The sequence below is a fragment of the Pectinophora gossypiella genome, chromosome 6 (genome assembly GCF_024362695.1).
Source record: "Pectinophora gossypiella chromosome 6, ilPecGoss1.1, whole genome shotgun sequence".
In the NCBI taxonomy this organism is placed as follows: Eukaryota; Metazoa; Arthropoda; class Insecta; order Lepidoptera; family Gelechiidae; genus Pectinophora; species Pectinophora gossypiella.
In genome coordinates, this window is record NC_065409.1 from 17,500,048 (window position 1) to 17,513,227 (window position 13,180).

The window sequence follows — 13,180 nt, forward strand, 5'->3', positions numbered from 1 at the left end:
TGTACGTTTTGCGTTATAGGTTTATTAAAATAGACATAAATTTATGGCCAAATGAGAAAACAGAATCGAAATTCATTGAAAATTGAAATAGTTACAGCCATTCGCAATCAGGGATCACGAGAAAAATGGCAATAGGAACGCGTCACATTTGTAGTGTCATACGAGCTACAGTATGTAGCTTGCTACATACAAATTCTGTTTTGCTAGAACGGGACGAAACAGTCCGCCAGCACTGACTGTAACTAGGTATTAATATCTCCGACGGGAGATGATATTGGAGACGGATTTCAGAGATATCTTCAGTATGTTCACTTGAATAAAATAGTTGGAGATTCTTATTAAATAGATAGACAAAAACTTTCGTAAAACCTAGTAATCAATCCAATATACGTATGGTCACCTTGTAATGACAACCACGTAACAGACTCGCTACTTTCAATCCAGGTAAAAACTAAGATTACTACCTGGATTGCACTAGCGTGTCTGTCGCGGGGTTTGTTAACAAAAATGACATCAGAATGTGATTTTTCAAAAAGACGCATACAAATGGTACGTATTATAAGAATTCGGCTGAGTTATCTGACACCTTGATCTAATGAATTTAATTTAATTTGTACAGAACTATATTCAGCAATAATAGTGTAATTGCTGTAATAGCCACCTCTTACCACGAGGAGAGTATTGGTATAAAGTGTAGCAAGCTGGCGCCCCGCGCCGCGGTGAGCCGCGCGCCGCATCATCCATCATATCGCGACGTCCTATGATTACACGAGACCCTTATAATCCCTTCTGTTTTCACTTACAATGCAATATATTTCGTCAGTGGAAAATCTAATATTGCTAAAATTTTGGTGCTTTGGTAAACTTAATATTCCTAATTTCTCTTTTAAAGATTGGCAGTTTCAGCTAACAAAAATTATGACTTTCTATTTAAACTCATAACTTAAAGGGATAAACGTATAACTTTTTCATTCTGATAAATCTAATCTGGTCTGATTTTTCATTTAAGACAAAACTTCACGTGTTCGTCGTTAATAGATTAGCCCGACACTGTCGCTCTTGTTACCGAAAGCCCACAAATTGTCAGCCAGCGCCCGCGCCGCCGCCGCCGCCGCCGCTGCGGGCTAATTGGCGCCTCACGTTACACAAGCGTCGCGGCCTGCGACAAGCCTCTAACACAAAACTGGTTTACGACTGAAGAGTAAACGTCAGTGCACCCACTAAAAACCTTGTGTACATTAAATTTATTTGCTATATCGGTACAGTCAGTTATATAATTTAGTTGCCAACATTATTCATGTCTCACGTTTTTGACGGTAGGTCTATAAATGTGGAAGTTGCGACATAATCTAAATGCTAACGACACCACGCACAGATAGAAAACTTTTTTGATATATTGCCCTGCGCCGCACTACGACACGCCGCGCCGTCCACGCCACGCCACGCCACGCCACGCCACGCTGCGCCGCCGCCCCGTCGGATAATTCGCTTACTCCATGTAATGGATTATCTCAAAGTTTTCCCTTTAATATTTTCATGAAGCCAAATTGGATTCCAATTTCAAGTCGTACGTCTAATCGAATTCGAAAATTGTAGATTTTCGCAGAAAAATGAAGTAAACATAGGTACACGCCTGAATATTACATTTTATTTTCGTTCCAGCCCCTCCACTGCCTCTGCTCTTGTAATCTAGTTTTAAATTATTTTTCTGATTGCAGACTTATGAATGCTCATAAAATTAAAATACTTACATCATATCAAACTTTCAATTGATCATTCATATCTTAAATTACTTATCGTTTATTTTTACTAAACTTACTTATTAAAACAGTCTGGATTTTGCTAATTTTATGTATATTTTATATTATAGATTCTGTGAAATTATTTGCGACATTTCTACTTTATTAATCCTTTTTCGATAATTACTAGGTACTTATAGCTAAACAAAGTGGAAGACATAATTTTCTCTTTAGTCAGTAGACAAAGAAAAAGCTACTCAAAGAAGCCATTCGTCCCGTAATGATAGGAAAAACCAAATCAGCCACGATAACCTATACAGACTCGCGGAACATATCTAAATATTATTTTAGTTCTTACTTTATATTTTTATTAGCGAAAAGGAAACCTCGTAAAAGTGCACCAAGCTGCATTTGCATCTAGGTTAGTTTATGGTGGTTTAGTAGTAGATACTACATTGTTTGTAATACTTACAACAATATGTTAATAACCAGGGTCGTGTGCTTTATAGCGGTCACAATAAGTGTAACATGTTTTTAGTCAAAGTATACAAAGTGTACTGTAGTGTTATTAGTAGTGGAGAAGAGGAGTTAAAATATAGAGGTTTTATTTAGATATAGGAGGCAGCGGACAGCGCAAGATTACAGGCCACACGGGATGAGAGTCAATATGTACCACAACATAGTAGACGCGCGGGTTTTGTTGCGGCGAAACGGGAGGATCGGCGCGGCGGTGTTCATGAGTTGGGCTCCAGCGGATTACATACAAGTCAATGCGACCTTATAATCACTTCATCACCAACCGTGTCCGGGCGCGGTGTCGTGTGAGAATCGCCATACTAAGCCTTGTTCCGTGTAAATAAAACTACGATGACCGGTTCCTATTGTAACGATAATATTCTGATTAGTTCGGCAGCTTAAATATGCTCTCATCGAATTTGCACTTGCAATACAGGTACACGCCTGACAGACGTTGACTTACTTTGCCTGCAATTAGTAAGTGTTTACATTTTGAAGAAAATGTCCTTTGATCTGAAAGAATATAAAAATCGGAATGTGTATAGTTGCTGTCACCCCGAAATCGTAAAGTCAGCTAAAGGATTATGTTTGTAAAAATCTAGAGATGCTAAAAATTTATCGGGGTTTAGCAATATCACTGAAATCACAGCATCGCTTTGAAATTATGTAAGTATGCTTCGTATCATTTGATAATGAAGGGAAAAGAGGGACCGATGTAGATTGTTATTTCTTCTAATGTAAGAAGTGTCTTTTTTCAAATAATCTAACATCTTTGCCACATCCACATCTCTGCGGTTATTTTACGATTTTTTTTTTGCAAGCTCTTAATTAACTTTATTCACATTGTAATAAAAAAATAACTTTCTTGTATAAACAAAGTAAAGAGGAAATTAAGTAAAGCGAGCCGAATTTTAAACAACGTGAAAAGCAAGGTCTTACCCCGATTAACAAACGAAACTTCGAGATCGGTGTACATCGGAACATGGTTTTGAATTTTCGGCACACTAACACTGTGAGTGGACAACGCAGAAATCAATCGATCAAAATACTATTTCAATAGTACAGATAGGTGCGTAATATATCCCGCGCGCCACTTGTATTGTAAAAGTCGTGTTTCACTAGGACGCCATCACAGTTGCGCCACCATCAAAATGTATGCAGTTGTATAAATTTAAGGGCATCTACCCTGGTTGTGTAACCATTTTGATCCCGGCAGCCGAATCCCGAATACCCTGGGTGTCGTAGTGTCACGTGGAAGAGTACCAGGCGGATTGAGGCCCCGCGCCACTTCAACACCATTATTTAACGGATTCTCATTTTTTTTCTTTCAATGTCTCTCAGAACTCTTTCAGTTGGAATTGGTTTCCCTGGAGATGGAACACAATGACCAACAAATTTATTTAATCAGATAAGAAACAAGTTCACTTGCCAAACGAACGCGGCTCCAATTTTCTATTCGTCTATTTGAGTTGAAATCAAGATCTCTTTCATTCCTGTTTATTACCAAGATTTCATACTTATTTACGTTTTGGAAACGGCAGCTGTAGTATAAGTGAAACACAGTAAGTTAAGTTCGCAAAATCAATAAATGAGTCAACTCCTTCCAATCCTTCCAACAGTTGTCTTATCTTTGCATGGAATACTTCCGACGCACAATTGAGACCATACGGCAACCTTAAGTACTGGTAACGGCCAAATGGCGTACCAAACGTGCATAAGTCCGCACTTACATCATCTAGTTTTATAGCCCAAAAGCCTGAATTTGCATCTAAGACTGAAAAGTATTTTGCACCGTGCAGGTTTGTAGCAAATTCACTAATTGTTGGCAACTGAAAGTGAGCACGCTGTATAGCAGTATTCAACGGTCGCGGGTCCAAACATATCCGTAACGCGCCATTCTTTTTTGCTGCAATCACTAGCGAATTAACCCATGGTGTAGGATGACTCACTTTTCTAATCACACCTAAATCTATCATCCTATTTAACTCATCCTGTAACTTGTCCCTCAAACCAAGCGGGACCTTGCGCGAAGCACAAACAACCGGTTGTATAGAATTGTCCACCACGATATGGTACTCGCCCGGAACACAACCTAGCCCATCAAATAAATCACTGTATTCTGTAATATTTATACCGTGAACTCGTTGTATCAACCCTAACGCCGAACAAGTTTCTCGACCCAAAACGCTTTGACAGCGAATGTTAGCAATAGCAAATCTTAAATTATGCATTTTGTCTTTATACCACCAATTCAAATTACACAAACCCTTTATTGGGATTATATCCCCACTGTATGATTGTAATTTAATATTGTCTTTATTGTAAATAATATTTGGCTTGTAGCCTAATGCCAAAAATCGTTCGAAGGATAGTACATTTATATCCGCACCAGTATCTAATTTAAAGTTTTCATTTCCAAATTCACCACTTAATAGTTGAAACCACTCCTTCGTAGAATCGTTCTTTTCGGAAACGTTAAATAACATAGATATATAAAATGACTCACAGTCGTCGTTTTCCTCCAAAGTGTTCTCTGGCATGTGTATATCATACACTTTTTTGACACCCTTTTTTAACTTACACATTCTAGCAAAATGACCATGATTTTCACACACATAGCACTGCACTGAAATAGCTGGACACGAACTCGGATCGGGACATTGACCACCGCACCGGTGGCACAGACCGAGCGCGGGCGGCGCGCGTGCCCCCGACGCCGCCGGTGCGCCGCGGCGGCCGCGCCCGCGCCGGCCTCCGCGCCAGCCGCGCGCTGCTACCGCGTCTACCTGCACGCCGCTACGCGCGCTGCGTGCCTCAAGTAAACGGTTGCTGTCCGCCGACACCTCGTCCGCCTGACATATTTTTATAGCCTTATCGAGCGTTAAATCGTCTGAGCGTAGTAACCGGTCCCTGACGACGGTACTGCTTATGCCGCAAACTATGCGGTCACGAATCAATTCCTCTTCCAGTGACTTAAAGGCACAACTTTTACTCAATAACTTTAAAGCTGTTACGTATTGATTAATCGTTTCCCCAGTCTCTTGACTTCGTGTAAAAAAGTTATATCGTGCGAGCGTTATATTTGGTTTCACTCCAAAATACTCATCAAACCTCTTTATCAACGTCACCACGTCATCACGTTCGTCTTCCGTCTCGAACGTGAATGTCTCATAGACGTCGAAACCCTCCGGTCCTATCAAGTTGATAAGTAAACTCGCTTGCACTCCTGCTTCTTCCTTATGCACCCCTGATGCCTTCAAAAACAAATTAAACTGCGTTTTCCATCGCTTCCACGCGTCAGCCCTGCTGACGGAGCTGCCCTCCAAACTCAACTCCTGTGGCGGTCTTGCGTGCTCCATTCTCACTTGTATCGTAATTGTACACAATACACTAGTTTACGCACTACAAAGATCACTTTTAATCCACTTTTTACCGCTGCCACCATGTAGTATAAGTGAAACACAGTAAGTTAAGTTCGCAACTGGTTTATTTACCAAACTCGGGTACCCACATATTATTTTACTAATAACTACCCACAACAGCAGCCATGTTTGTTTCTGAACAGAAATCGGAATAATGAACGAGATACGTCTCGGTGGCGGACAAAAGGTTTCTATTCTGCTGTTTGTAAATGGCTCAATTTAGACGGGATTCTTTCAAATGGCCCTTAACAAATCAGGGGCCAAGTGTTTTTTTCATTATTTGTTAAATGGGAATTTATGTTCTTATCAACGTTTTTTATTATTCAATTATATTTCGAAAAGATTCCATTTGCTTAGTAATGCAGTTCTGTGGCGAAGTTTTTGGGGCCCCCTGGATACGTGCGTGACGTACCTAAACAAACTATTGTACTAACTTGTTAAGTAAATATTAACACATACGTAAACCTTTGATGTAGACATAACAATGCTTAGTTGCCGAAACATGGTAATTGTACCCTTTGACGTGATAACGAACACGTCGCTGCCAGCTTCGTAATTATAATGGTCAATTTGTAGTTGGCAAACAGATCGGCAGACGTGATCATACCCGTGTACGAACGTGACGTGTGACACCGGCAGATCACTGTTACTAGGGATGAGCCCCGACAGTCAACTGGTATTGTCCTGAGGTCCATAGCAACGAGACGGCTTCCCGACACATGGACCCGATACACTCACGAAATCATAAAAATTGCAGAATCGGGATTCTTTTATCGTCATCGTCGTTAATTTAAGGTCGGTGCTGCATTGTCGGTATAGCGAGATGCGACGTTAGCCTTCTCTTTATTTTTTTCCACGTTTGCTCTTCTTGGACTTCTCCTTCCTTTCTTCCTTCCATCTTGGATTCTTTTATACTTAACAAAAAAATGTTGAACGAATACTTCAAACAACCTGCACTTAGACGTTTCTCTCTAGAGATGTCTAGCGAAGATTTCAAGCTCCAGATCTTTTTCCAGACAGCTCCGCTGTAAATTCCCGCAAATTAAAGCTAGTTTTAAGCTCGAAGTTTTTTCAGGTAAGTCTGCCTCAAACAAGGTGTCCCGTGTCGGGCCCCGGGCAGACGGGTACTCAGCAAACACACGGTCTACCAGACTTAGAAAAACATTTGTCTTTTGAATAAAATGGTCGACCCCACTGAGACTGCTGGAAGGCGAATTTTCAAATGGTGATTAAGCTATATTTCTTTATAGGTTCAAATGCTTTCTGAAAGTAAGGTTGATTGTGAACGAAAATAAATATTTTTTTCTTGTGGTCCAACCAATGTCACCGTTCATCTAATAATAAAATCGAGACATCATATGATCAACGCTAATACATAACGTATTTCCAAGAATCAACCAAATTGTTGTCTTCAATCATATAGTCGAAGTACATGTACCTACTTATAAATAATAGTTACAAGAAAAGATAAATTATTAATCTCATTTTACGATCGAAATTTTATTGTCACTTTATTATTGTGTCGATTTTATTTATCGCTGTGTTCAAGGATTCATCTCATCGATCAAATGCAATTACTTTTTGTATTGTTTTATAGCGTTGTAGTAAACAAATAAAAATATGGAACATAAAACGTTCCATGGTTTATTTCTGACAACGACGCATTGTTTCGATGTTATAAAATGTAAGCTCGTTCTTGTTTGAAACGCTACTTTAAAGTTAAGTACTTAAAGCGTATTTTTACAAAATCTTTTAATTAAAATATCGCGCAGTTTGGAGCACCGCGACTAGTTTTCTTTTTTCCTCCATTGAACTTATTTCACGTTAGAAACGTTTCTTCCTGTTGCACTTATTGTGTTAACTACAACTTAAATGACCTCTTCCTTTACGATGTAAAAACGGCATTACCGCTTCGACTAAAAGCAGTTGTTGCAAATGTTGAACTAATATTTAAGTAATCTATCCCTGTTACAAGTTGTAGAATGCTGTCGCCTCGTTTCGAAGTAATTTCCGTCATTTTGTCTTTGTCGTCATCACGTTTCGTTAATAAATGGGTGCCAACGAGGGAATTTTTCAAACTGTTGCTAAAGCTGTCACGAATCTATAGTATTAACGTATTAGCACATCTCAACACTAGGTACTAAACAAATATTTAAAATACGGGAACTTACTGACTGTAATTATCGCACACACTATTCAGTGTTTACTTTAATAGGGTAAATGTATGTTGATGTTGCGTACACGTGGCGGCGTGACGCGCCGCGCAGCGTTAACTGTACGTAAGTCAAGTATTATGTGCGTGTATGCGGCGCATCCATATGTTAATGTGATTGTGTCTCGATGTTTGTCCGGCTGTACAACTGTCCGCAGACATTGTGTTACAGTTTAGCCCAGTTTCGCTCACACGTCGACACCAAAAAACGGCAAACCGGCTTTCTGCTAATAATGTGCAAACGACGGGCGTTTTAGCCCGCTTCTGTTCCTAGTTTCTTCTTCAAATACGAAAAATTCCGTCCAGTTTTAAATATGTCTAGCGTATTTGATCCCGCTGGTGGGCTTATGTCTCACTTTGATTTTCCCGCCAATCCCTCCGATAAGCAATGAAGTTGTCACATCATCTTTTACAAGGTCTGTACCCACTGAGTGATACCTACGATCGATTTGTTAGGCATTAGGCATTGGCATACCTTGAGCAGAAGTCCAAACTTCTGAGATGCTGTTGACCATGTTTGAGGACCATAGCTTAGGATGGGCAGGATACATATGTCGATGAGTTGCGTTTCAATGAAATGGGGATCTTCTCATTTCATTGAAACGAAACTCACCCTTTTCATAGGATATTTGAGTAACCAGTATCTTTTCCAAAGTGACTGTTTACTATGTGGTGTGCAATAAATACTTTGACTTTGACTTTTGACGTTGTCGATCGAACGAGACTACTTAGCTTAAGTGAATGTTTATCTACTTATACCCCACTCTTCATCCCATTGATCATTAAATGGGTCTTTAATGCTCAACCTCCGTAACACGAACTCTGTTCGATCCTGATTGCTATTAACTACAAACAGTGGAACCGTACTGCCGTATTAGTAAAGTTATTAACAAATATAAACTACAAACGGAATCCTTTGAAACAAAGACCTGTCAATAGGTATATGAGTAAAGTCGGTCTTACAGTACATTGTACTGGAGATGAAACCTACATTAAAGTACAATAGGATGATATGATCGAAATCCCATTACCGGGGTACGTAACCCTGTCTAACCCAGAAAGAACGAAGTGCAATAAAATTGTAATAACTGCTATTAAAGACGCGTTGACAGTGCGGGCACTCTGTAGTTTCTCCATTAGGTTGTATTATAAGCGCGTTACACAGGCTGCTTGTTATAAATCAACGTATTTTCAAAGCTAAATCGTTTATTTAGGCTACAGACTTGTGTACTAAATTGCGGCTCAACCAATAAAACGTTTAAGTACTTTTAAAATATAATATTCCCCGCGCAATCCGCAGTCGAATGAACATTAAAAGAAAACAAAATTCTTGTTATAAATTACTTTCTGTAAAACAAGTCTTGCGTTTTATGAGTCTTAAGTGTTAAGAAAGAAGAACAGGGTTTGGGTTTAAAAATAGTTGGTTTATAATGTAAATGCTGTCTGTAATCAAATTCCCATCTGCCACAGAGTATGTAATTTGTAGAGGGACTATACACGTCGCTTCCAAGAATGGACAAAAATGAATTAGGCGAGTACCAACGGCGACGACGACGTGGCCGGCTGACAGAAGGTCACAGCCGCGCGCTCGCGTGTGCCCTCAGCACTGCACGGATAGCCCCTGTGGTTTATTTCCATCGTTAACAGTATAAAGCTTCTGTGCAGGAAAACTGTTAAGGCAGGTCGTTAGCGAGCAAGCTTTATCCTCGACTCAGATGTATATCAGACAAAGAGAATACGATTTGCATAACTTCGACTTGAGCAAAAACATTCAAAGACGCGTAAAAACTAACGAAAAACATGTGTAGCTAAACAGTACTTCCATCAAAGCAAAAAACTACCAAAGAATAAAGAGCTAGAATAAGTGGCAAATTACTAGCAAAAAACGTAGTGAGGATAAAAACTGTCGACATCGTTAGCAATAGGTACCCGCCATTTGTCGATACCGCCCTCCACGACGTGCACATCGTTAGCATACAATCGTGCGGCGATGCAATAAGACGCGGGAAATGAAGCGAGTGCGATAATGAGTGCGCGCGCGCTGAACTCACGGCGCATTCAATAAGGTTTATGTACCTCGTTCACAGCGATATAATGCACCTTCACTAGCAGTTAGCGTCTTGATTTGCTTCACACATGCACCTCGTTACTGTAACTACTACCGCCCATGTCTATTACTTAAATAGTCTTAAGACATGATATGTGAATGTATTCAAGTATTTTTGAGGAAAACATGAAACAGTAGGACTAGGGCCCTGTGCTGGGAGGTTTTCTGGCCACGTCTTTCCCTCAGCGTTACAGATTCCGATGTGGTAGTAGTTTTACAGCTAGTTACATAATATGTAATTTAATTATGTTTGACGTTCAAAAAGCGCTAACTTTGTAAGCCAATTTTGAAAAATAAATATTTTTGAATTTTTTTTTTGAAAAATATTTAAATTAATAATGCATACTGCATGCATGCATGGAGGACATTATAGATACATACATTGTATAACACTATCCTCCACTGCTGCTACACTGTTTCAACACCAACGTGTTATATGACAACATAGCCGCAGTTAGCAGCTATGTGGGAGCCGCTACACTTTGTGTTTACCGCAAGTATTGTTCGAGCTCGTCGCGGCGACAAAGTGAATGCTCGTTGGAAAGATGTATGCCCGCACGCTGCGCCGGCCACCCGCTGTAGCTCCATACATTGTTGCCAGGGATTTTTTTGTTTAAGGTTTTATAAATATCATGAAAGTTTTGGCTAAGATATTTATAGTAACAATTAAACAATGTTACCTAGAAACTGTACCACAAAGCCTAAGTTCCAAGGAATGTTCTAAGCAATATCAAGTAAGTTGAAACTTGAGACATTGTACGTGTAGATGGCTGCGAGGTCGGTGTCGCGACACCGAAACTTGGAACATGTCATTAATCTGGAGTATTAACCAGCATTAATACTGAGATGCCATTCATAGCATATCTGCAGTCTTGTGTCTGTTATTAAATCGAAGGATATCTAAGTTCGAACCAGAGCGTGACGAGCTACGACAAAGTTGCATATTGTCTGCAACTTATTCATCGGAATGCTAAGTGGTACATTAGTTCACGAGGGCTTACCTTGGTTACACCTCAGACACTCCATACAAAAATGGCACGCTTCTTCTTACCGTGTGCCACCTTACGCATAAGTGCTACTTATCGAGCAAGTAACCCGTAAACCATAGATTGTGATAGTTTTCTGGTATACAGATTGAGGGAGCGTACTCCATAACGACAACTCGAGTCTCCAAATCAAAATAATCACTAAGATATTCATCAAAGATTTGTTGCGAATCAAATCAAAATGCCTTTAACTTTAGTTAAACAAGGAAATGGGAAATCGAGAATATTCGGGTACCTAAATACCTACTACTTATTTTCGAATTGAAATTTAACTTTCGTCAAGTTTCTTAGACATAAATTCAGTATAAACATTAATGAATAATGTTTTCGCTATTATTACTTCAGGAAACTGGTAGATATTAAAATGAGTTGAAAGAAGCACTTTGATGCGGAATAAAGGTACCAAAGCGTCATTGATGGCTACATTTATTAAAACTACGGAAAATACTTCAAATATTGGTTAAGCGAATCTTGACTTGTTCGAGAAGAGAGTATCAGCGGGATCCAAGTTATCGGCATAACCGGTCAAACGTGGTGATTGCGGGGGCCGGGGTGGAGCGCGGGCGGCGGCGGCGCGGCGCGCGCGGTTTATCTGAATCAAGCTATTTGCTGTCGCCTGACGCGCCGCGGACGATATGGCACCCCTTCTTATTTGATTACGCCTTCACTGAGCTTTTTGGTCTGTAAGTGAAACGTGTCTGCGTTGGAACAACGACCGCATTTCTTTTGACAACTAAGTATATACCGGCTAAGTACAATTGTAATCATTCTCAATAACGTAGCTGACGGGTCATTGCTTATATGAACGGACAGGGGTTGATTTCGGGTCACGCGACATAAACCGCTGGTAATTTAGTCTGCGATCAGTCGGTAGTCGAAAAACGCGTCGTCGGGATCGCATTACTCAACGTCACCTCGCCGCCTAATGGTCCCGTCGATGTGTACGTACGCGAACAATGACCATCGAAACGCTACAATACCAACCTCTATACATCCTCCATATAAAAACCCGACTTTTACGTTGATTAAGCGCACGACGACGCCCCGACTGTAGGTGTAACTTAATGGCTCTAGATTAACAACGTTGTCATTTCGAGGAACACAGCGATCAGACTAGATTATAGTCTCAGACGAAATTAATAGCGACGCGCGACGGTACAAAACAAAACGCAACTCAATTCGTCCAATGTTAATTGAACGCTCGGGGTCCGTCGGGAGGCACGCGGCTCCCTGCGACGCATTCCCCTAATTTATTATCGAGATAGATTTCATAAAACGCTCCGAACAAAAAAAAACGCAAATTGAAAATAATATTATTTTCATGACAACGCCAGAGAACGAAATCCTTTTAAGAAGAGTACACTCAATTTAAGAGAAATGCGAATTCATTTGAGATCTTATTAAGTGAATCTGCTGAGCATAGTATTTTAATTCGGTTTATAAACGGCTGAGGTTTGTCCTGAGCCGGGGGTGATAAAATAAAACTTGGTACATTTGTCAGGCATCGAGCCCCGGCCGGGGACCGCGGTGCGCAACTTTTGCAAATTGCTCATTGTTTATGCGCCGCGCACCCCTATTGTTGCCGCCGACGTGCATTAACTTATGAGATACATAATAACAAGACTTCGAGACCATCTTGTCGCTAACGGCTTTAACTTTCGGTTCTTATCTCCGGAGAGGGACTTGTTTCAATTTAAAATATCGAATTAAGTAAATATAAGCTGTTTAACATATAAATATTTGTAAGCGATAGGATTCAATGTACTCTTCAGGCAGCAGGAATTGAATCATGTGTCTCGTATGCGAGCAGCGGAGCGGGGAGTTTATCGGGTCGCAGCTGAGCTCGCTTTGATACGGAAATAAGACAGCAATGCGATTTGACTCAAAGTGAAAGAAAGTTCAAATAGCAGAGAGCATCTCGTATGTGACACAGAATGCGGAATCTCGCGTTCCGTTGGAGGCGGCGCGCGGCCGCCGGCACCCGACACCCACCGCACTACAGAAAAACGCGCCGCGCGCTGTTTATCTTTTGTGCCGCTATTCATAAAATCTGAGCTCAACTGTACACGTGTTCTAAAGTTACATACTTACACGATTTGTCGCGTCATTAGGGTTTTACGTCAATTGAGTACGTCGTC

At 40.4% G+C, this 13,180-nt stretch overlaps 1 protein-coding gene across 1 annotated transcript in view; it reads left to right on the forward strand.

Annotated features, from left to right (window-relative positions):
* LOC126367806 (somatostatin receptor type 2-like) overlaps nt 1-13,180 on the forward strand; it is a 65,806-nt gene that overhangs the window by 819 nt on the left and 51,807 nt on the right. The window lies entirely within an intron of this gene.